The sequence below is a fragment of the Erpetoichthys calabaricus genome, chromosome 5 (genome assembly GCF_900747795.2).
Source record: "Erpetoichthys calabaricus chromosome 5, fErpCal1.3, whole genome shotgun sequence".
NCBI classification, from domain to species: Eukaryota; Metazoa; Chordata; class Cladistia; order Polypteriformes; family Polypteridae; genus Erpetoichthys; species Erpetoichthys calabaricus.
The window spans coordinates 168,611,488-168,637,815 of NC_041398.2; the positions used below are offsets into that span (position 1 = coordinate 168,611,488).

Here is a 26,328-nt window from a genome sequence, read left to right on the forward strand (position 1 = left end):
GCTACCAAGTACTAACTAAAAAAGTTACAGAATTGTATGTTTATAAGGAGAGGTTGAAAATAAGGCCTTCAATAACCAGAAATATAATGTGCTCAAAGCAGAGGTAAACTAAATGTATTATAAGTCATTATTAAAAGGAACCGGTCACAACTGCAGTGTCATCCACAAGGTCTGGTCCATTAGCCACCCTGACTTCAACTCTCCAAGGTTCTTGAGGCTGATCCTCCAATTAGCTGAGTGAACTTCTCCAGGCTGGTGGTAAGGCTGTCCTCCTGGCATTGCAATCTTTTCTTCCAATTGGGAGATGGGGATCATCCCAACTGACTGGAAAACGGGACAGGTCATCCATATCTGGAAAGGGAAGGGTGCCAAGTAAGATCCTTGCTAGGGTCATCCTCATAGGATCCGTGATCACTTGCTCACCTACCAGCAACCGGAGCAGTCTGGTTTTACGCTTAAGAAATCTACCATTGACCGCTTCCTGGCACTGAGCATTCTCATGGAGAGCAAACGTGAATATTGGCAGGGTTTCCTTGTAGCCTTTATCGATTTTCGTAAAGCATTTGACTTGATCGAACTGCCCTGTGGGACATTCTGGGACTTTCCGGAATCCCCTCAAAGTTGCTAGATATCATGGCTGACCTGTACACTGGTACTGTGAGTGCTGTGCAGAACCTCTCTGTTTTTCCCAGTTGATTCTGGGGTTTATCAGGGGTGTGTTCTTGCTCCTACTCTGTTCAATGCTTGCATGGACTGGATGTTGGCCAAGGTCATGGGGTCCAGTGGATGCGGGTCATCTGTTGGTTTAGAAAGGCTTTCATAGAATGAAGGCTTTCATTGGGGCTCTAGAGAGGACTGAGTGAGGAGTCTGAGTGTCTGGGCTTGCGAGTGCCCTGGATAAAAACCAAGCTCCAGGCCTTTAATGACCTCTTAGGCACAGCCATCAGCAGTGTGTCTTGTCTGCAGAGAGACTGTCGACCTTGTCGAGAAGTTTACTTACCTCAGCAGTGATATTCATGTATCTGGTGATTCATCCTATGAAGTCAGCAGACAGATTAGGAGAGCATAGGGGGTCATGAGGTTGCTGGAAAGGGGTGTGTGGTGCTCCAGCTATCTATGCAAAAGGACAAAAGTCCAAGTCTTTAGAGTTCTGGTGCTTCCTGTCTTGCTATATGGTTGAGAGACACGGACACTATCGAGTGACCTGAGATGAAGACTGAAGATTGATTTTAGAAAACAATGTAAAAACAGAAAGCAAAAAATAATCTATACAAAATCAAAAACTGGTCAAGAATTTTGATATCATGCAATTCAGTAGTTCTACCTCTATTTACATAATGTATATATTGCATGTTGACTTTCACTCCTTGAGCTACACACAGTCTGTGCTTTTTTACAAGGTAGGTGAAACAATATGTGAATCCAGAACAATAATAGGGCACACTAGATATGAAAATGTTGTTCATACGACTACATACTACAGAGATTAAAATTGGAAAAATGTCAATTTCATTCTTAGTGCTCTAATTAAACAAATGTTACCTGGAAAAAATGTGAACTCTTGCTGTAAGCTAAAAAGTTGATTGAATTTAACGTATATACCTCACAGGGGTTAAACTACTGCATAAAAATTCTCCCTGCTAACAGAATTGAAGAAAAAAATATTACTGTTCCAAGCAAAAGTCTCAGAGAAGTGCTTATGTGTATGTGAAAGTGCTTGTAGCAAAAATAATGAATGTATTTTAAGTTAGAAATTATTCCAAAGGATGAGCAGACAATCTTGTTTCATATGACTAAGGGGTGGAATAAGGCTTACTTCCCAGCTAGAATAGAGGGCTCACAGTCTAGCCCTTTGGTTTATAAGGCATTATAACTCTCTGGTGGCTTTGCAGGTGTTTTTCTTTATTGTTATGTTCAGCAGACTAGAAGAAGGCTTTGAATCAAAGACATTTTCAAATGTTTTTCTTCTTTTCCACTTTGTAACTTGATGCTACATGTCACTTGAAAAATTCTAGGTGTGTTTATCACCCACAAACCCTCCAACAAAATGTTCATTTATGATGCTAACATGACATTAGCACACTGATGAAATAATATGTACAAGAACCACACTGTTTCAATAAACACAAAGCAGATTTCAAACATGGACCTGAAAACAACAAAACTAGTAGCAAAAAAATAACCAATAAAACTTTGCAAATCAAAAGTATTCATCAGTTACAAAATGCTTCTTTTTTACCCCACATATCCACACAAACAGAGACCACAGTTAAATAAATCCTGAAGTTTTTGGAATAATCAAATAGCAGTAGAAGACTGCTAAAAAGCCAACAGACAAATGTAAGTTATTTCTATGTTTAATGTACCCTTGACCTTCAAATGCATACATGCAAAACTTAACACTTGTGGAATATGGCTATCAGCTTCTCCCGGCCAATACCCCCAATCCACCAGATGAAGCCCTCCCTGCAATATGGAGGTGCCCCGAATGCCAGCAGGGCATCATGGACATTGAAGTCTTTATTCACTGCCCTGCTGAATACCGTGGGGGCCGCCAGAGGATGCTGCAGGGAGGTCCAAAGGCTTGTATTTTCCGTATAGTCCGGAAGTACGTCCCAGTCATGGGGACAGAAGGAATGACGTACTGATGAAGAAAAGGAGTTTTTTACCCGACCCGGAAGTGTTCTAAAGTCACATGGACTGAGGGACACAAACACTTCCGGGTCAAGATGTATAAAAGGACTGTGGGAGATCCCAACAGGGAGCCGAGCTGGGAGGAAGGGTGACTGAGCTGCTGGGAGGTGTGGAGGATTGAGATTATTGTTGTGATTATTGTTATTATTGATTTATTAAGTATAGTGGAGGTGGAGGTGCTTGTGCACGTTTATTATTATAATAAAGTCAACATTTGGACTTTTATCTGGTGTCTGGCGTCTGATCTGAGGGTTCAAGGGGACGACAGCGCCCCCTATCTGTCACACACTGTCAAATCTTCTTAATCTAATTGAGGGTTAAGAAACCAAATCCTATTAAAATAGCACTTGGAACAAGGCAAAAACCAAAGCAGAGTCACTGAAGGTCACTGTCAGCAATGATTCAACAATCAGGCTGAACTGCACAGGACAGTGGGCAATAAAAAGGATGGATGGAACAAATTTTATTTGTGCCAGTTTGACTTTTTACAGAAGATTGATCGATTGATCAATAGACAGATACACATACATACATACAGAAACATATACACACACACACAGGCCTGAGCACACCCCACAATGCCTAAAAAGGAAGAAAATTAAATGTCAGAGTCACAGTGAGGCATTATGAGGGCTTATTGCTGTTAGTAAACTACTCAAAAAATTAAAGGAACACTTTGAAAACACATCAGATCTGAATGGGGAAAAAAAAATCATGCTGGATATCTATACAGTGATACCTTGAGATACGAGTTTAATTCATTCCGTGACCGAGCTCTTAAGTCAAAATGCTTGTATCTCAAATTAATTTTCTCCATTGAAATTAATTGAAATGAGATTAATCCGTGTTAAATGTTTTCAACATAAGAAAAATGTAATTTATAATGAACAAATATTGTATACAAACAAAATAAAACCTAATACATAAAAGAGAATCTAAAGAAATAAACAGATGCTGGCAAAGCCGATTAGCGTATTGTAATGTTTTTTTTCTTTCACTTCACTTTTGCTTAACTTAATTTTCTTTTTCACTAGTTTTTTTCTTTTTTGCCACGCTTTCATCACTTTCATTTGCATGCCATTTCAATAGAAATCTGTCCAAGGAGCTTTGTTTAGTCCTCCCCTTTAGAATGTTTCTGAAATGAGTTAGGCAAGTGTCATTAAATAGTGGCGCTGCAAGTTCAGTTTCATTTCAATAAAGTCAGGTGTTAGGCAAGTGTCATTAAATAGTGCGGCTGCACGTTCAGTTTCTTTTCAATAAAGTCAGGTGTTAGGCAAGTGTCATTAAATAGCGCGGCTGCACTTTCAGTTTCTTTTCAGTAAAGTCTGGTGTTAGGCAAGTGACATTAAATAGCGGCACTGCAAGTTCAGTTTCATTTCAGTAAAGTCAGGCGTTAGGCAAGTGTCATTAAATAGCGGCGGTGCAAGTTCAGTTTCATTTCAATAAAGTCAGGTGTTAGGCAAGTGTCATTAAATAGCGCGGCTGCAAGTTCAGTTTCTTTTCAATAAAGTCAGCCATTAGGCAAGTGTCATTAAATAGCGCCACTGTATGATTAGTTGTAATTTTTTCAGGGTGTTTCTTTTCTTTAAAGTTCAAAACTTTTTCCCACATTGCGAACACTTCCTTTATCTCACTTTAAGAGATAAACTCCTCCGCGATACCGATCTCCTGCAGAACCTCCGTATGTTGCTGCGTATGTAGTTCCGTCAACTCCTCTGTCGTCAGTTCCTTGGAATGTGTGGGGACAAGCTCTTTGATGGCTCATATTTCGAATTTTGGCTCGTAACTCAAGACAAAAATCGACCTAGTGACGGCTCGTATCTCAAAAAACTCGTACACTGGGGCACTTGTATCTCAAGGTATCACTGTACTGATATGGACTGGGTACTGTGTTAGGAACGAAATGATGCCACATTGTTCGATGAAAATGAAAAGTATCAACATACAGATGGCTGAATTCAAAGACACCCCGAAAATCAAAGTGAAAAAATGATGCGGCAGGCTAGTCCATTTTGCTGAAATTTCATTGCAGCAACTCAAAAATCATAGTCAGTAGTTTGTATGGCCCCCACGTTCTTGTATGCATGCCTGACAACATCGGAGAATGATGCTAATGAGACGATGGATGGTGCCTTGAGGGATCTCCGCCCAGATCATCACTGAGTTCCTGGACAGTCTGAGGTGCAACCTGATGGCGTTGGATGAACCGGGTAAGCGTGGGGGCCAGTCAATGGTATCAATTCCTTCATCCTCCAGGAACTGCCTGCATACTCTTGCCACATGATGCCGGGCATTGTCTTGCACCAGGAGGAACCCAGGACCCACTACACCAGCATAGGGTCTGACAATGGGTCTAAGGATTTAATCCTGATACCTAATGGCAGTCAAGGTGCCATTGTCTAGCCTGTAGAGGTCTGTGTGTCTCTCCATGGATATGCCTCCCCAGACCATCACTTACCCAACACCAAACCAGTCATGCTGAATGATGTTACAGGCAGCATAACGTTCTCCATGGCTTCACCAGACCCTTTCACGTCTGTATCATGTGCTCAGGGTGAACCTGCTCTCATTTGAGGACGTTGGGCCCTTAGGCCACCCTCATGAAGTCTGTTTGATTGTTTGGTCTGACACATTTACACCAGTGGCCTACTGGAGGTCATTTTGTAGGGCTCTGCCAGTGCTCATCCTGTTCCTCCTTGCCCAAAATAGCAGATACAGGTCCTGCTGATGGGTTAAGGACCTTCTACACCCTTCTCTAGCTCTCCTAGAGTAACTGCCTGTCTCCTGGAATATCCTCCATGCCCTTGAGACTGTGCTGGGAGACAGCAAACCTTCTAGCAATGGCACGTATTGATGTGCCATCCTGGAGAAGTTGGACTACCTGTGCAACCTTTGTAGGGTTCAGGTATCGCCTCATGCTACCAGTAGTGACACTGACCGTAGCCAAATGCAAAACTAGTGAAAAAACAGTCAGAAAAAGATGAGAAGGGAAAAATGTCAGTGGCCTCCACCTGTTAAACCATTCCTGTTTTGGGGGTTGTCTCATTGTTGCCCCTCTAGTGCACCTGTTGTTAATTTCATTAATACCAAAGCAGCTGAAACTGATTAACAATCCCCTCTGCTACTTAACTTACCAGATCAATATCCCAGAAGTTTCACTGACATGATGCTATACTCTGATTAAAAAGTGTTCCTTTAATTTTTGATCAGTATATAGAGGAGCCCCAGTAGCATTTCTTGGCACACTTCTGTTGAAGAATTCATTGAATGAAAGTCAACAAATTGTTTTAGTGTGTCAGAGAGAGGACGTGCAGTATTGTTAATAATGGCACTCGGTTTTGTTTTAATTCTCTCCTTTGCTACTACCTCAATGGGTTCGGAGTGAGTCCTACCATTGAACACGCCCTTTTCATTAGTTGGTTGATTCAGGGGCCTCACTTGAAGCTATGTTACTACTCCAGCACACCACAGCATAGAAAATTGCACTGGCCATCACAGAGTTGTAGAATATGTGGAGGATATCCTTACACATATTAAAGGAACAACGTCACTAACAAAAAAAGAGCCTGTGCTGCCCTTTCTTAAATAGTTCTTCTGTGTTATGAGACCAGTCCAACCTGTCACTGATGTGGAACCCCAAGTACCTGAAGGAGTACAACAATTCTACATCCACACCCTGAATAGTGAATAGACAGAGGCTTTTTGGTACAGCGAAGGTCAATGAGCAGTTCCTTTGTTTTGCAGATATTAAGTTGCACATAATTCTTTGCACACAAAGAAACAAAGTTCTCTACCTGACTCATATACTCTGTCTTATCCTCTTTATCAATAAACCCCTTAAGTGTAGAATCATCTGAGAATTTCTTCAGGTGACATGACCTGGTGTTATATTTATAGTCTGAGTAGAGAGTAAAGGAGACAGGATTGTTCCTTGTGGTTCTCCAGTGTTGGTCACATCCATATCAGAAACACAGTCCTTGACTCTCACAAACTGTGATCTGCCTGACAAAACTGTCCATTATCCAGGACACCATAGGCTCATCCACCTACATAACTCTGAGCTTACCCCTTAACAGGGATGGCTGGATGGTACTGAAGGCAATGGAGAAATCAAACAACATAATCCTAACAGTGCTGCCAGCTTTATCCAGGTGAGAGTAAGCCTTGCGGAGGAGATAGATAATTGCAATCTTTGTCTGATAGGCCAACCATAGTGTGTCCAGGTGGTCTACCACAAGAGGGCTCATACAGTCCAGGACCAGCCTTTCAAACATCTTCATAAGTCTGTGCCACTGGCCTGTAGTCATTAAGTGAACTGGAACAATACAGAAACAGGAACAATGCAGGATGTTTTCCACAGCAGCGGCACTTAAAGAATACTTAGGGACAGACTGAACAGGTGACAGAACATAACAAAAAGTTGGTCAGCACAGGCCTTAAGAACTTGAGGACTGACTCCATTTCATCCTGCAGCTTTTCCTATATGTAGCTTTCTCCTTACTTGGTCCTTAGTTATGGAAAGTCCAAACTGATTGTCAGAGGTGTACTTGTCACTGGCCATTCCAGTTGATATGGCAGGATCTGTTGATGCAATAGGTTGTGGAGAGATTGGTCACTGGAAGAAGGTGGTAGTGGTTGGGTTCCAGTCTGCACTCATTTGGAACCATTTCAGCCTCCAGACTACACCTCTTCACTATCCTGGTTGTGACAGGTTCCAGTCTAATAACAGGCTTGTAGCTGGGAATAAGATGAATCAGATTTGCCCAAAGGTACTAGAAATTTACACTTAAAGGTATCTTTAATATTTGAATAGAGAAGGTCCAGCTTCTTATTCTCTTGAGAGGAACATTACACAAACTGATGGAAGTCTGTCATTGTTCCTTCTAAAGTCACGTTTGAAGTGACCACATATTAAAACTGCAGGGTCAGACGGAGTCATCAATAAAGTCTTAGTGACAGAGTCGGTCATTTCCATTAGAGAGTCCCCATTTGCAGTTAGAATAATATAAACATTAATAAGGAGGATGTAACTCATCACCCTGGTTAAATAACGTAAAACAGCCAGAATGTCAGTGTCTGAATTACAGTTAAAACTAGTTTGTAAGATTCTCCCTTTTACACCATTAGTCACATTCCCTTTAACACCGCTCCTCATTCACTTACTACACACAGCTCATATACAACGCCTTACATACACAAATACATTACCTTTATGATACTAATATACCAACATAAAATTAGATTTAATAGTTCTTTTTGGGTGTACAGATTTGAATGTTTCGTAGTACGATGGGTTTTAGGTTTTAAACATATTCACAAGTGCAATAACCAGGAAAGATTCTGTAATAGCCCATATAGATTTCAGGGGAAGAGGAAATTTAACCATTAGGATGTAATGACTACAATATAAAAACATTTTACAGTGTTTTTGCAGAGCACATATGTAAAAAACTAAAACTGTTAACTTTGATTTTAGTAGGAAAGATTTTGACCAGATCTGGCAAAGTTTAAAAGGGATAAACTGAAATAAGCTTCTAAGTGCAGAGACAGCTGATGAACAGTGGAATAGTTTTGGGCTTCAACTGCTGAAAGTCAAGCTGTCATCTCCGGTTATCTAAGGACTTTATTAATCAGTTTTCTGCTTTTTCGTCTTCAGTTAATTGTTGATTTTAATATTCATATCTGCTGTCCTACTAATTCAGTGACTAAAGAATTCTTACATGTCATCGAGACTTTGAATATGGTTCTGTCTGTGAGTGGTGCAATACATCAGCATAGTCATACCCTCAATCTGGACTTATCCCTTGACTTTCCTGTCTCAGATGTGAAAATCTGTGATGTATGCCTTTCTTACCATTGGCCTGTTTTTAAAGCCACTTTGCCATGTAGGTCTCACAGTCCTTCCAAATATATCTGTTAGGCCAGGTTTATATTTTATGTGACGTGCCACATGCGTCTGTGGACGCTACTGCTACATAAGCAGTGTACCGTTTCTACTTGTGTGTATACTTTATGTAAATCTGGATGACTCCACTGGGTGACAAGGCAAGATATCATCACGGTGAGAAAACAACGTTTGGTTATGCTATGTTGCGAACTACCCAAAACATCCATTTAATTCCCAGGATACAGTGCCACAATATCTCTGAAAAGGATGGATGTTTAATGACTACATCAATTCAGGGGCACGCCCATTCCAGCTAGCATCAGGAGTGAGACTGAAACAATCCCTGGATGGGGCATCAGCTCATCGCAAGGTGAAGACAAGCACACACATACACTAGCATCATTTTAGCATCACCAAATATCCAAACTTGAATGTCCTAGAAGAAACCAGAGCGCACCGTGGAAACCCTCCAGGAAAACATGTAAACTCCAGGCATGGAACACCAGGGATGCGACTCCCTGTGAGGCAACGCTACTGCTCTGCCACCGTGCCACCCCTACATGTGTATATATTAACAGTATTAATTATTTAAATGAAGTTGACGATTTATCTTTAAAATATAACATACATGCTTTAAACACATTTCATCATGAAAGTGGTATCAAGTATAAATCTAAGGATTCTAAAAGTGCAGAGAGCTGAAATATCAAATTTTATGTGTTCTGTGTGGCAATCGCTGCTGCTGCTGCTATCATCGCAGGAGGAAGTCCCAGAAGCAGGTAGCGATTAACAACTGGGTCAGTTTTAAGATGATGTTTACGACGTTCTACTTTAATGACAAAATAAACTACAAGAATAAACTGGAAATTTCCACTTTAATCATGAAATAAACCTTTTTTCTTCGCTGTGTCCCTAATTTTTTCTCTCTGTGGCTCAAATAGTCTCCTGTACATTCTGATGATAGAACAGAAGATGGCATGCGAGACCTTTAAAATGTACCATGTCATTACGATGGGGAATATGTGACGCTTCTTCTATTGCCTATGTGAGCAATAAATGAAGAGAAGCACCACAAATTCATTTGTATGTCAGCATTTAAGTTTGATGATTTGCTTCACCACATCGAGCCATTCATCAAACACTGAAGCAAGCACATTGATCCAGTAGGATCTGCAAAGTGCTTGCTGTCACATGTTGATAGTGAAATGTTCTGACATCATGTTCCAACTTGAACACATTGCGCCCCCTGGTTTTTTGTTGGTACTGCAGCTCGTGCACAAGTCGCATTAATTTCTACGAACCAGCTCAGAGGACACTTCAAATGAACACTGGGTACGCATGGCAGACATGATGCATGCGCGTTCTAAATGTGAAGTATAAACAGGTCCTTACTCTCAGGTTATTAACTCGTCCACTGTCAGAGCTTTCTGTGATGCCTATATGGCTGCCACCTATACATGTACTATTAAGGCAGCCTCTCCGCACTCAAATCCAGAGAAGCTGCTTATGCACTTTAAGTCCTCCTGCTCTTCTTTATAAGCCCCTTTAAAAGATAGGTGGGTATCTTCCAAAGCCCAACCGTGGTTAGATCAGGAAATCTCTCAAGCAGGACTGCAGAAAAGCAGAGAAAAAAAAATGGAAGACAGACAAGCTTCAGGTATCTTTTGAGATCCTAAAAGGCTGCCTTTTCTGTTACCAGGAGGCAGTGAAATTGGCCAGGATTAGGTATTTTACTGAAATTATTTCCATCAATCATCACAGAACTAAAATTATTTTTACTACTATCAATTCTCTCTTAATTCCTGCTGTGGATTCTGTTCCGGTTTCATCCCCTGCCATCTATGAAGAGTTCCTACATCATTTTATGGACAAGATTCTTTATTGGCCTCATTCTAGTGATTCAACTATTATTCCCATGTACTTAGCGGTTTTCACACAATTCCAACCAATCTCTCTCTCTGACCTACAAGACAAAATTTTAAACCTGCGCTTTGGACATTATGCCTCCACACTTTCTGAGGAGACTTTCTTGAGAGACTGCTCTGTGGCCCAAGTACCTTATCAACATTAAAGTGGTGTTTAGTGTGGGGTACTGTGCCATCTTGCTTTAAAACTGAAATTCTGCAACTCCCCTAGCTAAAATCCTACAAAAGGCAGTTCTTTCCCTGCACGTATCTTTTTTAAACAAACACCAGATCGTTGTTAATTTTCACTCTGGTTTTAGAGCTTGTCACAGTATAGAATCTGCTGTTCTGAGGGTGACAAATGATTTGTTGCATACAGCCGATGCTGGGGACTGTGCTTGTCCAACTTTGCTGTGCTGCTTTTGATAAAATTGACCATACTATTGTTAAATTGTTTATTGCATTTGGTAGGCATTGAGGGCAAAACTCTAACCTGGTTCAAATTTTACTTTAATAACAGATATTGTTTTGTCTCCATTGATACTTTATACTCCTCTTCTGCTACTATCTCTTGAGGAGTTCCCCAAGGGTCCATTTTGGCCCCAGCCCTTTACACACGGTTCCTCTAGGATCAGTTGTTCAACATCATAACGTTGCATTTTATTCCTATGCTGATGACTTGAAGACAACTGATAAGGCCCTCTATCCTCACCATATTAAGAAAACTACTATGTTGAATCGGGTATTTTAAAAAATAATTTATCGGTAATATAGCTTGCAGTGCTTCAATGCTAGTATTTACTGTCAAAATGATTATTTTCTCAGTGAAAAGAAAGACAAAAAGAAAATGTTAACATCCAAATTTTGTCTATTGCCACAGACTTTTGTATTGAAAAGCCATATGATTAAAAACTAAACTAATTTTGCACACAAAATGCAATTTAGAATTTTATACTAAATTAAAAATATATTTTTTGTTTTTCAACTTCATGTAAAACAGCAAAATTGTAGGACTAAACCATAAGGATAAACTTTAATACTTATATCTCAAGGTTTATAGAGTATATCTGTTCAAAAAATCCTTAAATCCAGCTTTATTTTCTCTTCATGCAGAAAGATTTCCCTGTAAATACTTTCATTTCTATGAACTTCTTTCCAACACAGAATTCTATTCTCTTAGGAACAAAATCTTCCCTATTAGCCAACAGCTGTTAGTCTTATTTATCTCTCTAAATATTCAAGGCCTACTGGATAAAGAAGCTGTCAACATAAAAATAAAAGCAAATAAGTTACAAAAAGAAAAAAAGTGCAACAAAAATTTATTACATTACTAGCAACTGGATGGCATTACTGCCTTCATGGTAAGTGTTCAAATTTCAGTCCAGGCACTAGCAGTGTACAGTGTGCATATCCTAATTTTTGCTAATACTTCCACACCAAAAAAGCATAAAAGTTACACTGACTGGCAAGTCTAAATTATCCTGGAGCAAGTGTGAACAAATGTGCCTTGCAATGGACTGATAAACCATTCAAATTAGATTACTGTCCTGTTTAAGATGCTGTAGGAATATGTTCTTTCTTTACAGAATCCAGTCCTAAAATAAGAGGATCTGTAAATAAATGGTAACTATAAAAGGCATAAGAGTGTAACATTCTCAAGTAAGTTTCTGCACAAAGCAAATTAGAAAGATACATTTCTTGAGGCAATGCTCAGGTGCTCACATTATTCCTTATCCTGGTTAAAATAATCTGTCTCAATATTTCAGAAATTGCTAAATTTATGCTGATAGGTTTAACATACAAAGCTAGGCTTAACAGCAAAATCTCAGGAGCAGTGTTGGGGGTAACATGTTAAAACTAACATGGGTTACATAGTCCAATTGCTTTAGAAAGTAAAGAGTAATGTAATGCAATATTTATTTCACTGAAGTAAAAACACCTGTGTTATTATTACCCCAGTGGAACTGGGTATAAGGTAAGAAGCAAATGACTATAGCGCTGCTGCTTTACATGGGCTTAATCATGCAGCCAAGCAGAAAAGAGTGTGCTGCATGTAATTCCGTAACAGAAACACATATCGTACCAGTTTAATTTTATTTCAGCATTTTGCTATAAATATGATGAAACAGCGTGATCAAGTGGTACAGCGGCTAGTACACATATTGCAAATCTTTGGTGGCTCAGTTCCGGGATGAAAAAAAAAAAAAGGAATGGACGTTCTTTACTTCACAGCATGTGAAGGACTAAACATTTATAAAAACACAAGAAAATTATTAGGTTTGACTGTATTTAGTGCATTTTTTGACATTTTCATGTTTTATAAATGGATCTGTAACAGATTCCTTCCAATACTAAGATACAGGATAGTATCTTTTTTTTCTTTTTTCTTTTTTTTTTTAAATTGTGAATATAAAAGTAAATGTTATATATTATACTTTCATTAACAAGCCCAGAATACAACTCACAAATATAAAATAATAAAGCAATGTTAAAAACAAAACGCTTAACTCCAAGGAGAGAGTACACTAAAATACAAAAATGTATTTAATAAAAAAAAAAAAAAAAAAGACACCCCTCCCAAAGAATGGGTTTCTCTTGGCATATTGACAAATGATCCTGCCAGTTGTGGCTGAAATCTTGGTTGGTCTACCTGACCGTGGTTTGGTAACAACAGAACCCCTAACTTTCCACTCTGTCAGAGTTTGAACACTTCTGACTGGCATTTTCCTGACTAATATAATTCAACCTTTTCTTGCCAGTTCTTTTGCATTCCCCATGGCTTGGTATCCAGTAAAGTCAGTCCAACTCTGCATGAATTTAAATTGACTAACTATACACCGACACGGTTTACAATCATAAAGATACAGTTGTGAATACTCTTCATTAGTTACCCTTAATCTGAATCTGTGTGTGTCAACTTCTGTGTATATTATCAGCCCCAACATTCAATGGTATGTAAACTTTTGATCAGGCCTATTTGGGTGATTTCAGTTATCACCCAAACATCACCATGATTTATCACTATGACTTAAAAAGGGCACACACAATTATGTAATTAATAAATTGTTTTGCCTGAAAAACACCTAATTAAAAGGAAAGCATTCTGCACGATTATTTATTGGCCATTGTTTAGCAATATATTTCACAAATTCTGTCAGGGTATGTAAACTTATGAGCACAACTGTATGTGCAAGATTGATTAGTATGTCCATATACAGTTGTTTCTGTGTGGGAACCAGGCAGGTTCGAGATGCATTCATGTACACATATTTACAAGATGATTATTATTTATAAATGGCAAGTTGCATATGTAAGATTTTATAAATAGGATTTTTCTTTTTTGCATAAACATTTTCCTGATTTATGGTGTACAGTACACCAGTAGAATTTTTCCTGTATCATTTTACTGGAGTTTGGCACATCAGAAGTGGTCTGGGAGTGGCCAAGGCTGCTTCACAACTACACGACAAATAAAAATTATGAGTTGATTAGGAGGAAATTCATGCACTTGGCCCACACAGGCTTCAACTTGCTATAGCTACAGTAAATTTGAATGGTCACATGCAATTAACTAGAGTATGTCTATCCATATTACTAACTGAGAATGGTAAACCAGATGGCATGGACACAGGTTTACTAACTAAACCGGATGGCATGGACACAGGTACACGGCGATGGGACCATGAGACGTACTGCGCAGGCGCGTAGAGCGCACATCTCATAAACCACAATCGAAGTCGTATCCACCGCGAACGAAGGACTCACGGCCCAAAAATGAAACAGCTCAACTGACGTGAATGAGAAATGACGCAACAAGGCGCCCATAGCTAACGACTACTGACACAGCCACGCTAAAAAGAGGATTCTGCACTGCAGCCCGGATTCAAACGGAAGAGGCTGCGGCGGCCCCACAGGTCCACAAAGATAGTACGAAGGGTGCAGGCGTCACCGCCATATTGTGAGTGGCACTACTGCGGGGTGAAGTTAGGAGTAATGTGCTGCTTGGGATTGTACAAACCGCTGAACGCTTTACACCGAATTTAAACACAATACAGCTCAACAACACAAACACGAGCCCACCTAGATAATAAGATCAATGAACGCAGGAGCCTACAGCGCGCGTCTGAAACTGCGGAAGCAAAGCAGGCACGGGTTCAAAACGAACGAGCTCGACTGATGGATATACAAACACGAGCCCGGCTGGATAAAATCAATGAACGCAGGCGCCTACAACGTGCGTCTGAAATGCCGCAAGCAGAGCGGGCATGGCTCCAAGACGAACAAGCTCGACTAATGTATTTCAGGATACCCAACGCCGGGGGTAGGCGAGCAAAGCGAGCAGGGGGCGGAGCCCCCCTTGTATGTCCTAAAACTGATAGTGGTTTTGTTACAGCAATTGAATTATATTAAAACATGTGTATTGCTTAAAATGCAAAGTTGTAAAAAGTACTCAGAAGTGATATTTCAGTAAAAGTCCAATTTGTCCAATTTTTACTTTCACAGGTAAGAAATATTTTAATTAAAAAATACAGTTAAAAAAACGCTTCCATTTTGACACTCTGATTCTAAGTCACACTGCCATAATCCTGCTGTCACAACTGACCCAAGATCACAGGTGGTTTATCCCTCTGTCTTTCCACTAATGCAGCATGTACAATGGATACTAGACTGAAAAACACTGATTGCTTTCACACAATAGCACATAAGAGAAGATAGCTACTATTTTGGACATGCCTTGCATCAACCAAGAAATGAATGAAAACACATTCTGGTAACCGCTTCCATAACAGAAGATTTAACAGAGATGAGAGCTTGCAGAGTTGGCAGTCTTTCTGTTGGATGTGTTTGGTTTCCCTAATTCAAATGCTTCCTTTGAATGCATGTTTTCAAAAGTGAATTTAATCAAAACAAATTCACAAAACAGTTTAATTAAATATACACCTATTGGCTTCACAATGTGTGAAGACTACAGGTGGGTGTGCAAAATTCACATGAACAGAAAGTACATGGAACTCTATTACGTCGAGCAAATTATACTGTAGCAGGAATGTCCCTTCAGCTTCAACAGCACTGGAAGCTCCAGGGACAGACAGCGATTTAGAGGTTGAATTAACAGATTATTTATTACATCATATGCAGTCAGGAAGGGGGTTCAGCTTCCTTGACCAAGTAACAGTTGCATTAAGAAATGTATGGATGAATGCTACATTCGTAGCACAGTATAGGTGTGTAAGTTTTTTTTTTCCCCCAGTATGCTTAGTGGGGTGCTGTTAAAGTTTTCTGACTGCAAATGTTCACTGCCCAAGTAAGGTGACTGAACACTTTAAATCCGACAACAGAAGAAAGACAACTGCCAGTCTATGGGGCATGTTAACCACAGGTTTTTTTTTTCCTCCAATTATTTTTTCTTAATGTGTGATAATTTTAACTTAAAATCCAAATATTTCAGTGGAGGTACAACAGTCTTATGATACATATCTGGCAACAATGCCTCCAGTTGACCAGTGACTTTTACAGCTGGGCTCATTCTAGTGTTTCAATAATTGGGCTTGTAAGAATCCACAACAATATCTTGTGCATGCAGCATACAGATATTATTCACTCAATATATAATTTGTGGATTTCAAAAATATTACTTGTGTCCATAAAATCTTGTTTGCATTAGATTAAAAAGACTTCTTTTTTGGCCTTCAATGGCTCCATATAAGATTGCTTAAAAACAGGAAAAAAAACACTAACTTTAACATTCTTCTTTAAACATGAAGGTGAACTTTTGAAATCAGATATTTATTTAGGTGCAGTTTTCAAATACAAGGATGGGGGAAGTGCACATTCAGTTTTCATGATTTAACAGTGAGCAAAAAGCATTCGAACGACTTGCCAAATGAGTGATGGAAGGCACACTACTCTGCTTTTATTTTTGAATGATATAAGGAGTTCTTTTGGCTGTGTCTGAGCAATGCTGAGCAGTTGACAACAAACTGATAGGTCTTTTTTATGAATTTATAACAGTTTAGTAAGTGTAATGGGGACTTAACTGGAAAACATAATGAAGTAAAAGGTATGCTACATTATATGACCTAAAATGTAGTGGGGTTAAAGTAAAAGTAGCCCTAAAGGAAATTTACTCAAGTACAAAAAACTGAAAAATGCACTCATGTAAAATGGTTGCACTTTGTTATTTTTACACCTATGAGAAAATGCATGCTTTAACAACAACCGTGGACATAGGCATCAGATGCCAGTAAGGCACAGGCTACATTTGTTTTATTAATGTTAATGTTAAATTTGTATTTGGCATTGTTATGATGTGATGACGTAACATTACCTTTTTTTTCTCTCACCAAAACTTAAAAGTATCGATTTTTGAAGAGGTCAGTTCAAAGTCATGTGTGGCTATCGCATGATCAATTAATGCTCTTTCTGCAGAATTCTCACATATGTATTAAATCATAGAGCAACTTAAATAATGCACATATACGGGAAAAAATGCACATATATGGACATATAATGCACATATATGGAAAACAGTTATTAAGATGCTGTTAGGACAGAGTACTCCCAACTGAAACTAAATTTGTGATTTAATGTATGCATGCAGATAATTTCCATGTCTATGATAATAAGGTAGACCTGGATTAACTATTAAGCAAAATGGGGCACCACTGAGTCTTTACACTGCTAATGGGAAAATAAAAATGTAAAAATACAGTTAAAAGTAGGCAACAATAAGCATAATTATTGTATGTTTTGATCCATGTATGTTTAAATATTTGATATATTCAAGGTTAGAAAGCAATGGAATGAAAGATGTTTTGTTCTGTACAAGTAATATTTTTTCATTACTTTTTTTTATTTATTTCTTTTTTTATTTTTAAACTTTCTGCCGACATCCATTTTTATAGAAAGGATTTTGAAAATTAAAAAGAATGCTCTCACGATCATTTAATTTCAGCAGAGTGACGATTGTGAAAGCTTTCTTTAAAAGACTGGACTATAGGGCTTCTTTTGATAAACTCTGCTGAGGCAGTATTCAATCAATGTTTAGGCAGATTTTCTTTGGTTTGTCTTTTTATAAATTTCTTTCATGTTCACAAAGATGTTTTCAAAAGTAATATTTAAAGTTTAGTTAGCCGTACTTGTTTTTGTTCAATGGGGAACCACAGGAATTGAAAGAATAGCCCTTTGAATATTTTTATTAACAATCTTCTTTCATTTTTCACTGTACAGTCTATACAGTGTACAGTTAAACATTGCGTCTTAAATGCCATGTGCAATATATGCTGTTGTTATTTTATTATTTGCACAACAAAGACATTTTGGAATTATTTCAGTTAATTAATGAAAAGAAACATCACAATAAAACTACCTACTGTTAACCTATGAAATTGAGGGTAGCAGAAGCACCTAAACTGGAGTCAATCTGAAAAGTAAACATATACGAGGGTCATTCAAAAAAGTTTCTGCACTTTTATATTTTCGTTGGAAACGGTGAAGGCAGGAGGAGTAGTAATTGGTTGTGTCTGAGAGTGTCATGTGATTAGTTCTGTCTGGCAAGCCAGCTGCCCTTGCAGTTTAGTATAAGAGTTGTCACCCTGTGGTGAAGATGGCTGCGAAACTTATAAATTGCACCAAAGAGGAACAGTGTTTTGTCATACGCTTTTTGTGGACAGAAGGTGTGCCAGGAGCACAAATTCATCTCCACATGTGTGCTCAGTATGGGGATAAAGGTCTCTCTCGTAGAGTAGTTTATAAGTGGATTGAAATGTTTGCAAATGGCCATACTAGTGTGACGGATACAGATCGCTCCGGATGTCCAGCTACAGCCACGACCACGAGGAAAGAAGAAAGAACCCTGATGTGAAAGCAGGGGTGCATCAGTTTATATGTGCTCAACCAAAAAAATTTTTTTTCTGATGGCATTAAAAAAAAAAGTGCAGAAACTTTTTGAACGTCCCCCATATTATACCATGATATATAATTTAACCATGATAATTTGTAATTATATCATGAGATACAGTTTTTTCCATACCGTCAACCCTTGGCATATGTATATTTTTATGCTCAGATCTATGGAAAGTTTTATAAATGTGACCCCAGGTCCTTTTCCTGCATTGTGTCAAGTCCAAATTAACAATGTTTAATGAAGTCTCTTCTATTGCAGAGTTTAAACACAAAGTATTGCACACCAGCCATTTCCTCAACTGCTGCTACACACTTGTCCAGCTCCTCTGAACAGCAAATCAACAACTGACATAGGTAGGTGGCATACTATGCATGTAACCTTAAGAAAATGGATAAAAAAAAATCCTAAGTAACAACTTAGGTAGAATTATAAAAATGGAATTTAAAAAAAGACATTGAGCATTCTTTCAACAAGCAAGAAAGATTGCTTACCAAACAAATATACATGTGAAACGCTTGCATTAGTAATTAATGTAAATTCTCAATTTTAAATTTGTGCAGAATGTGCGTCTATACACACATACACATTTTGCTAATGCTTTTAGAACATAAGAACTTAAGCAATTTGATGAGCATAAGGAGACCACTCAGTCCATCAGGCTTATTTGTTTAGCTAATATCTGAACATACTGCTGAGAAATGACTTCAACATCTAAACAATATTTTAATGCCATATTTTTCTATAAAAATTACTTTGATAGTCAAGTAGTATTTGGACAGACACAGTAGTTTTCCCCCATCACAATGTCTAGGGCACTTAAATTGCAAAATCCAACCAAATAGTTTCAGATACATTTTACAAATCCTACCAATTCAATTGGATAACAATACAGTGCAGAATTGTTCCACCAATAGCACTTACTTCTTGTTTTTTAGTATTTCAACTACAGAGGTCTTGCATCCTCAGAAAATGTTGCCTCTTTCCTTCCATTAGCCACTCATGTAGCAAAATTCAAAATATTTGTAAAAATCTATTTGTTGACACTGTTCACAAAATATGGGTTGATTAGATGTATATCAGTTTTCCAACAGAAAAATACCTTTATAACACTGTGAACATTGCTATTGTGCTTCATGAATAGGCCAAATTTGGCAGTTTCAAATTTTTAATTCTGTTCTCTGTATATAATCTGCATTGTTTTTGTTTTGTTTTTTTTCCTCTTCACAGTAGCATCACATTAACTGTTGCTTTCTTCTTTTTAAATTTTTGCAGGTACAATATAATTAAGTATAACAAATATTTCCCAGTGTCTTTCATTAAACCCTTTTTATTCACCTTCAAATAGCTCGCTATCATTCACACAGAAGAAACGTGTTCTTCCTACCGTGAATCCATAGAGATGGTCTACCTGGTTATGAAATGAGCAAAAAATCTGCAAGACAAAAAAATAAAAAAATAAAAATTAAAAAAAAAGTGTTTTACAACCTTTCTCCCTTTTTGTAGAAAATTCCCAGAACTGCTAAACAAACTGCTTGTTAATCTGAAGCACCATCTTTTGCAAAAACAGTTTCCTGCACTACACCCAGATGAATTTAGAGACCATGACCTCATAGGACTTATCACACAGCTTTAAGGCGTAATCCAAAGATAAGCAATGGCTTTCCCTGAACTTTACTCAAACTCCTCATACCTCAGATTTATCTATGGATTGTAATGCACAGATTAATAATTACTAATGGACTGTATAGTAATTATTAAAATGGTGGTCAGATTGTTTACAAAATAAGTATAATATTCAACTGTGTTGTCGTGTGCACAGAGGGCAATGAAATTCTTAGTTTATGTCTGACCAACATGCAACAGGTGGCCACCTTCTAGCACCATGATTTAGCAAGTATTACTAGGCAAACATTAATCTTACCTTGACACCTCTAAATATGTCTCAGAATCTATTTGATCAAAAGTAACCAGAAAATCTGAGATACTAGCCCATTACTGAAAACTGGCAGTGCACTATATAGACAGCATTCTCTTCAGCCTACAGAAACAAAGAAAGTGCTTTCCTGGTTAGAGTTATATATACATTTGATAGTGCATGATTGTTTTCTGCAATGTGCTGGTGTCTCATCCAGGACTGGTTCCTGCATTGATCATTATACCAGGGTGGGCCATTTATATGGATACACCTTAATAAAATGGGAATGGTTGGTGATATTAACTTCCTGTTTGTGGCACATTAGTATATGTGAGGGGGGAAACTTTTCAAGATGGGTGGTGACCATGGTGGCCATTTTGAAGTCGGCCATTTTGGATCCAACTTTTGTTTTTTCAATAGGAAGAGGGTCATGTGACACATCAAACTTATTGGGAATTTCACAAGAAAAACAATGGTGTGCTTGGTTTTAACGTAACTTTATTCTTTAATGAGTTATTTACAAGTTTCTGACCACTTATAAAATGTGTTCAATGTGCTGCCCATTGTGTTGGATTGTCAATGCAACCCTCTTCTCCCACTCTTCACACACTGATAGCAACACCGCAGGAGAAATGCTAGTACAGGCTTCCAGTATCCATAGTTTCAGGTGCTGCACAACACGTATCTTCACAGCATAGACAATTGCCTTCAGATGACCCCAAAGATAAAAGTCTAAGGGGGTCAGATCGGGAGACCTTGGGGGCCATTCAACTGGCCCACGACGACCAATCCACTTTCCAGGAAACTGTTCATCTAGGAATGCTCGGACCTGACACATTGAACACATTTTATAAGTGGTCAGAAACTTGTAAATAACTCATGAAAGAATAAAGTTACGTTAAAACCAAGCACACCATTGTTTTTCTTGTGAAATTCCCAATAAGGTTGATGTGTCACATGACCCTCTTCCTATTGAAAAAACAAAAGTTGGATCCAAAATGGCCGACTTCAAAATGGCCACCATGGTCACCGCCCATCTTGAAAAGTTTCCCCCCTCACATATACTAATGTGCCACAAACAGGAAGTTAATATCACCAACCATTCCCATTTTATTAAGGTGTATCCATATAAATGGCCCACCCTGTAGTATCACTACAACGATGGACAGATGGGAGATAATACCCCATATCAATCACCAAGCATTCAAAGATCCTGACAGGCAACAAAAAGTCATGGTCAGTTTTCCTGGGAGTATTAAATTTCAGCCAGGGAGTTCAAACCCATATTTTAAGTCCTTTTTTTCTTTATTGGACCATTTATGTTAATTATCAGCTGTATTTTCTATGCCTATGCTACATTCCATGTGATTTGTGGAAGGTCCTCGAAGACGCAGAATTACCTACCAATCACTGCCAGGGACTTCCCTCCACACTTTAAAACCAGGGGGTCTCTTATGGTTCCTGGCAGTTAATTTGAAAGCACTAGGGAGTGGTGAGTTAAAACCTTTTACGTTCATTGTAATTTTCAGATTTTGACTTCATGCACTGTTTTTGGCTATCTGATATTGGTACTTCTGTTGCATTGTAGCGTCTTCTTGTTTTGGGCAAATCTCTTTGCCTTTGTGCTCCACAGAACTTCATTGTTATTGAAGGGCATTTTTGTGAAGAATAAATCTTTCATAAAGATTCTAGATGGCCCTTTTTAGATCTAACCCAGGGTTTTGATGGCATTTCTCTCTCTAGTGAACATTTTTAAGCATTCTTGGGATTTACGTGCTTTGGGACTCCAAGTCATAATGGGGGTTAGGGGACACACTAGTGTTGTTTTCTCCTGCTCCCACAGGATTGCACTTTACTGATGTTAGTCCATTATTTTACCAGCCTCAGTGAAAGATCAGCAAAACAGAAATTCAGACATTTGTCTGATCTTTGACTGGAGGATGAATCTCCATAAACAGCAACATGATTTGTGGGCCACATAAATGCTTATTTTAATGTTCTTTCAATATGGCTGAATGTCAGAATGAATCTACAAAATGCATGAGTACACAGAGATTTCAGAACTAAAAGGATATAAAAAAAGACAGTCAAAGTCTAGCAAGCGCTTTAATTACAGTGAAAGGAATGGATATACATGGGTATAAAAACACAACTCACCCAGCACAAAGATATTACAGAGTGACAGCTTACGCTTTTAAATGCACTTTAGGGTGATATTACTTAAAACATTAAGTTGAAATGGAGCAGAGTATCCCTGCAATTCTGCCAAAATTGACAGAAATATTAATGATAGAAATAATGCCACTAATTAACTTAACTCACTTTAACACAATAAAAAAATGATAAAAGTGTAAATCGCTTATTAATGCTAGTTGTACATTTTTCAACAGTTATAAAAATGGATGTGAATGCACACATTTTGATAGAAATTCCGTGAATATAAGGTAAACATGCCAAATAAATTAAACTTAGCTCCATGCAGTTCATTTTTACATTTAAAAAAAAAAAGAATAATCATTTCACACAGTATTTCCCTAACTATTATTATAAATGTTGATTCTTTGGTGCCGTCTATATCCTGTAATGACACCACCAGCCATCATTTGGTTTATTGTTGGAGTACAAGTAGCTTCTTTGGGAGTACATTTGGGCTACGTCAGTCAATCCACCACCACCTACTTGAATGTAAGCAAATTTCTGGAGAAATTATACTTTTTAAGATTAGTTTTTACTTTGACTCAAATGTATTTATAAACATTTTGTAAATTCTCATTACCATTATATTCTGTATTTTTCCAAATAATGTTTTAACTTTCTAAGGAATCTTCTATTTAGAGCAATGGGTAACAATTCCTTGCCATCAGCATAGTTATTCTGTGGAGTTAATTGGTCATTTTCAGCTATCAGCTAACTTTCAGGCTAATGTCTTGAGGTGTTGCTTCAGAATTTCTAGAGAATTGTCCACCTCCCTTATAATGCCATTTATTTGCTGAAGTGCCTCTGTTCCTTTATCACTAAAGCACCAACATAATATGATGCTGCCTCCTCCATGCTTCACAGCTAGGACAGTGACCTTTAGTTTGAAGCCTCACCCTTCTTTCTGCATACACTGCAGTCATCATTAGGGCCAAACAGTTCATTTTTTTCAGCTGACCACTGAACACTCCTACAAAACACCACAAGCTGTGATAATACAGGACTCTCTTAAATTAATGGTGGATGCATATACTTGGTGACATCATACCTCCAACTCACTCACTCACTGAAGTCCAGTTGAACCTTTCACTACAAAGTTTGTTCATCCCTAGGAGTTAATTTGTGTGTCCTTCCTAAACAATGCAGTGTTGGTGTGGTCCCTAGATATTTGTATTTGCATACATCTCTTTGTACAGGAGGCTTGTGGTACTTTTAATTGTTTAGAAATTGCTCCTGTAGAAGTCCAACATTTTTCTCCTGAGGTCTTGGCCAAGTTGCTTGGATTTTCTCCTGGTATCAAAGACAACAATGAACTTGTTCACACTTTCCACAAACTTTCACTTGTTATATTTTAGATGAACGTGCTGAATTGATCACTCTTACTGCACAATATTTTAATGTTATTTTTTTCTTTGTGATCATGAAAGTTAAAACTTAATTATGTGAAATAAATAGAAAATTATAACTTTTAAAAACTCCAAGTACAATGAGTACTTGTATGTTAGGGATACACTTCAAAATAAACGCAAAATTAATCAAAACAGCTGAGAGAGACCATTATTACAGTTCTATGGAAATAACTATGCCAAATAAAACAGGCACGCAAAACTACCATAAAGTAAATATTTGCATTTAAGCCTAACAATAATCTTAACTGTTGATTCAATCTTTATAAAAAATGTTCTTTATGCAGCATAAATTTTGTGTAAATACAAACTATTGTGGTATCTTAAAACTAATGCAATGAGTCACTGTTGCACATCAAAAAAACTACATAGTGGGGGGGGAAAAAAGAAGGGAAAAAAAACAACATAAAAAACATTATGTTTCAAATAAATAAGTACATTGTGGTGACTATGAATAAAGCTTCAATCAAATGGATGTTCCTTGAAGTTTATAAAAAGTTTTAAAAAACTGACACAAGTGAGGAAAGGTAATCAAAAATATCAATAATGAATTATTAATTCATAATTAGTACACCTTACTGCATCCTTCCAAGGCCTCAAGCAAGTCTGTTTATCCCTTTAACTGCCAAGTGCTCCATCGCCATCCCTGTGCAGCTCACAAGCCCAAATGCCTTCTCCCACTATTATCCATAAGACCTCTTTCAGTAATTAATAACCAGTGCTCCCTTTCGTAGCTCAGCAGAAACAATCCAACCCTTGGAGTGTAAACTACTCCACATGAGCATCTTCCCTGACCACGATACCTCCTCTCCATTATACCAGCTCTATGGCAATCCTGACTTTGCTCTCTCCCTAACATCATCTTCCGCTGGGTCTGATGATTGATTCACAAGACATGGATAACAGTTAAGCCAATTGAGCCTGAAACTAACAAGCAATGTGCTCACTTCCCCTACTAAACACCCTGTGACTATGTAGCTTTGCAGTGGAGCACCATGGACCCACAAGCCCCATCCAAGCCGCATTGTTTTTAAAGAAAAGCAGACAATGACACATACTCCATAATGTGGTGCATCATAACCTTTACACATTTTTTGCAGATTTAAGAACAAGTGGGAGCCATACATCGAAGCAAATTGTTTATACTGTTACATAGGGCTACATAGGGCTACAAAATCAATCATAACGAAAATGAAATTTTGATTTATTTCTTAATGAAGTCAGCATCAACTTGGTGAATTCTACAGTATTTGAATTTCAACAACCAGTACATAGAAACCTTCTGTGAAAGCATTACAGACCCCCTAACTATTATCATTAATCACTGTAACCAATGACTGTTCATAGTATATGCCACACCATATCAAGCATGAGTAAAGAAAGGTCAGGTAAGGGAAGATTAGGGAGCATGCACTAGTACAGTGCGTTGCCATACCACCACATGACAAAAAAGCTCAGGATCCTGGTTAGCAACCCCCCAAGCAGATATGCAGTCCAGTCCTACCCCTCAGAAATGAACATCTATCTACCACAGCCGGGTGTTACCTGGGCACTCCATTGTCCTAGTCCAGCCGCTCCAGTCCCCAAAAATGAGGATCCTGTGAGCCGGATCACCCTTGAGGAATCGCGCCACAGTGCCGTAAGTGCCATAATTGACGCTCCCTCATAATGGAGGTAATGAGCCTCATTTGGGACTCCGTAAGCAATCCCTCATTCAACACCAAGTCAAACCAGTGGCACCCAAGAATTCTCAGAAGAGACACAGTACCAAAGAACTCCAGTCTTTGTTTCAGGTCACTGGATAGCATCCATTTCTCACAACTGAATAGCAAAACAGGAAGCACCAGGATTCTACAGACTTGGACCTTCGTCAGTTTGCAAAGTGCCACAGACCAATTTCCAGCAACCTCGTTACCGCCCCTCCTCCCCATGCTCTCCCAATCTGTCTACTGACTTCATAGGAAGAGTCACCAGAGGCATGAATGTCGCTGCCAAGGCAAATAAATCTCTCGATAAGGTCAACACTCTCTCCGCAGAAAGATACTCCGCTAATGGCTTTGCCCAAGAGGTCAATAAAGGCTTGGATCGTGGGTGTTACTCAGGACACTCGCAAGCCCAGACACTCAGACTCCTCACTCAGTCTCTCAAGAGCCCTGATCAGAGCCTCCATTGACTCCGTAAAGATCACAGCATCGTCGGCAAAGTCAAGATCTGCGAGTCTTTCTTCGCCAACGGTGCCCCACAACCACTGGACCTCACGACCCTGCCCAACACCCAGTCCATGCAAGTATTGAACAGAGCAAGAACACACTCCTGATGAACCCCAGAAACAACTGGGAAAAATGCAGAGGTCCTGTCTTCACTCTGCACAGCACTCACAGTATCAGTGAAACAAATTTGTCCAACCTTTGTGGAAACAA

At 38.5% G+C, this 26,328-nt stretch overlaps 1 protein-coding gene across 3 annotated transcripts in view; it reads right to left on the bottom strand.

Annotated features, from left to right (window-relative positions):
- fryl (furry homolog, like) overlaps positions 1-26,328 on the bottom strand; it is a 621,684-nt gene that overhangs the window by 497,877 nt on the left and 97,479 nt on the right. For 2 of the 3 annotated variants that reach the window (XM_051927631.1, XM_051927630.1), the window contains one exon: positions 19,776-19,823. The exons of the other annotated variant lie outside the window; for it this stretch is intronic. The gene's annotated coding sequence lies outside the window, so the exon portion shown is untranslated. Of the gene's footprint in view, positions 1-19,775; positions 19,824-26,328 lie in introns of those variants that run through there. 3 annotated transcript variants of the gene reach the window in all.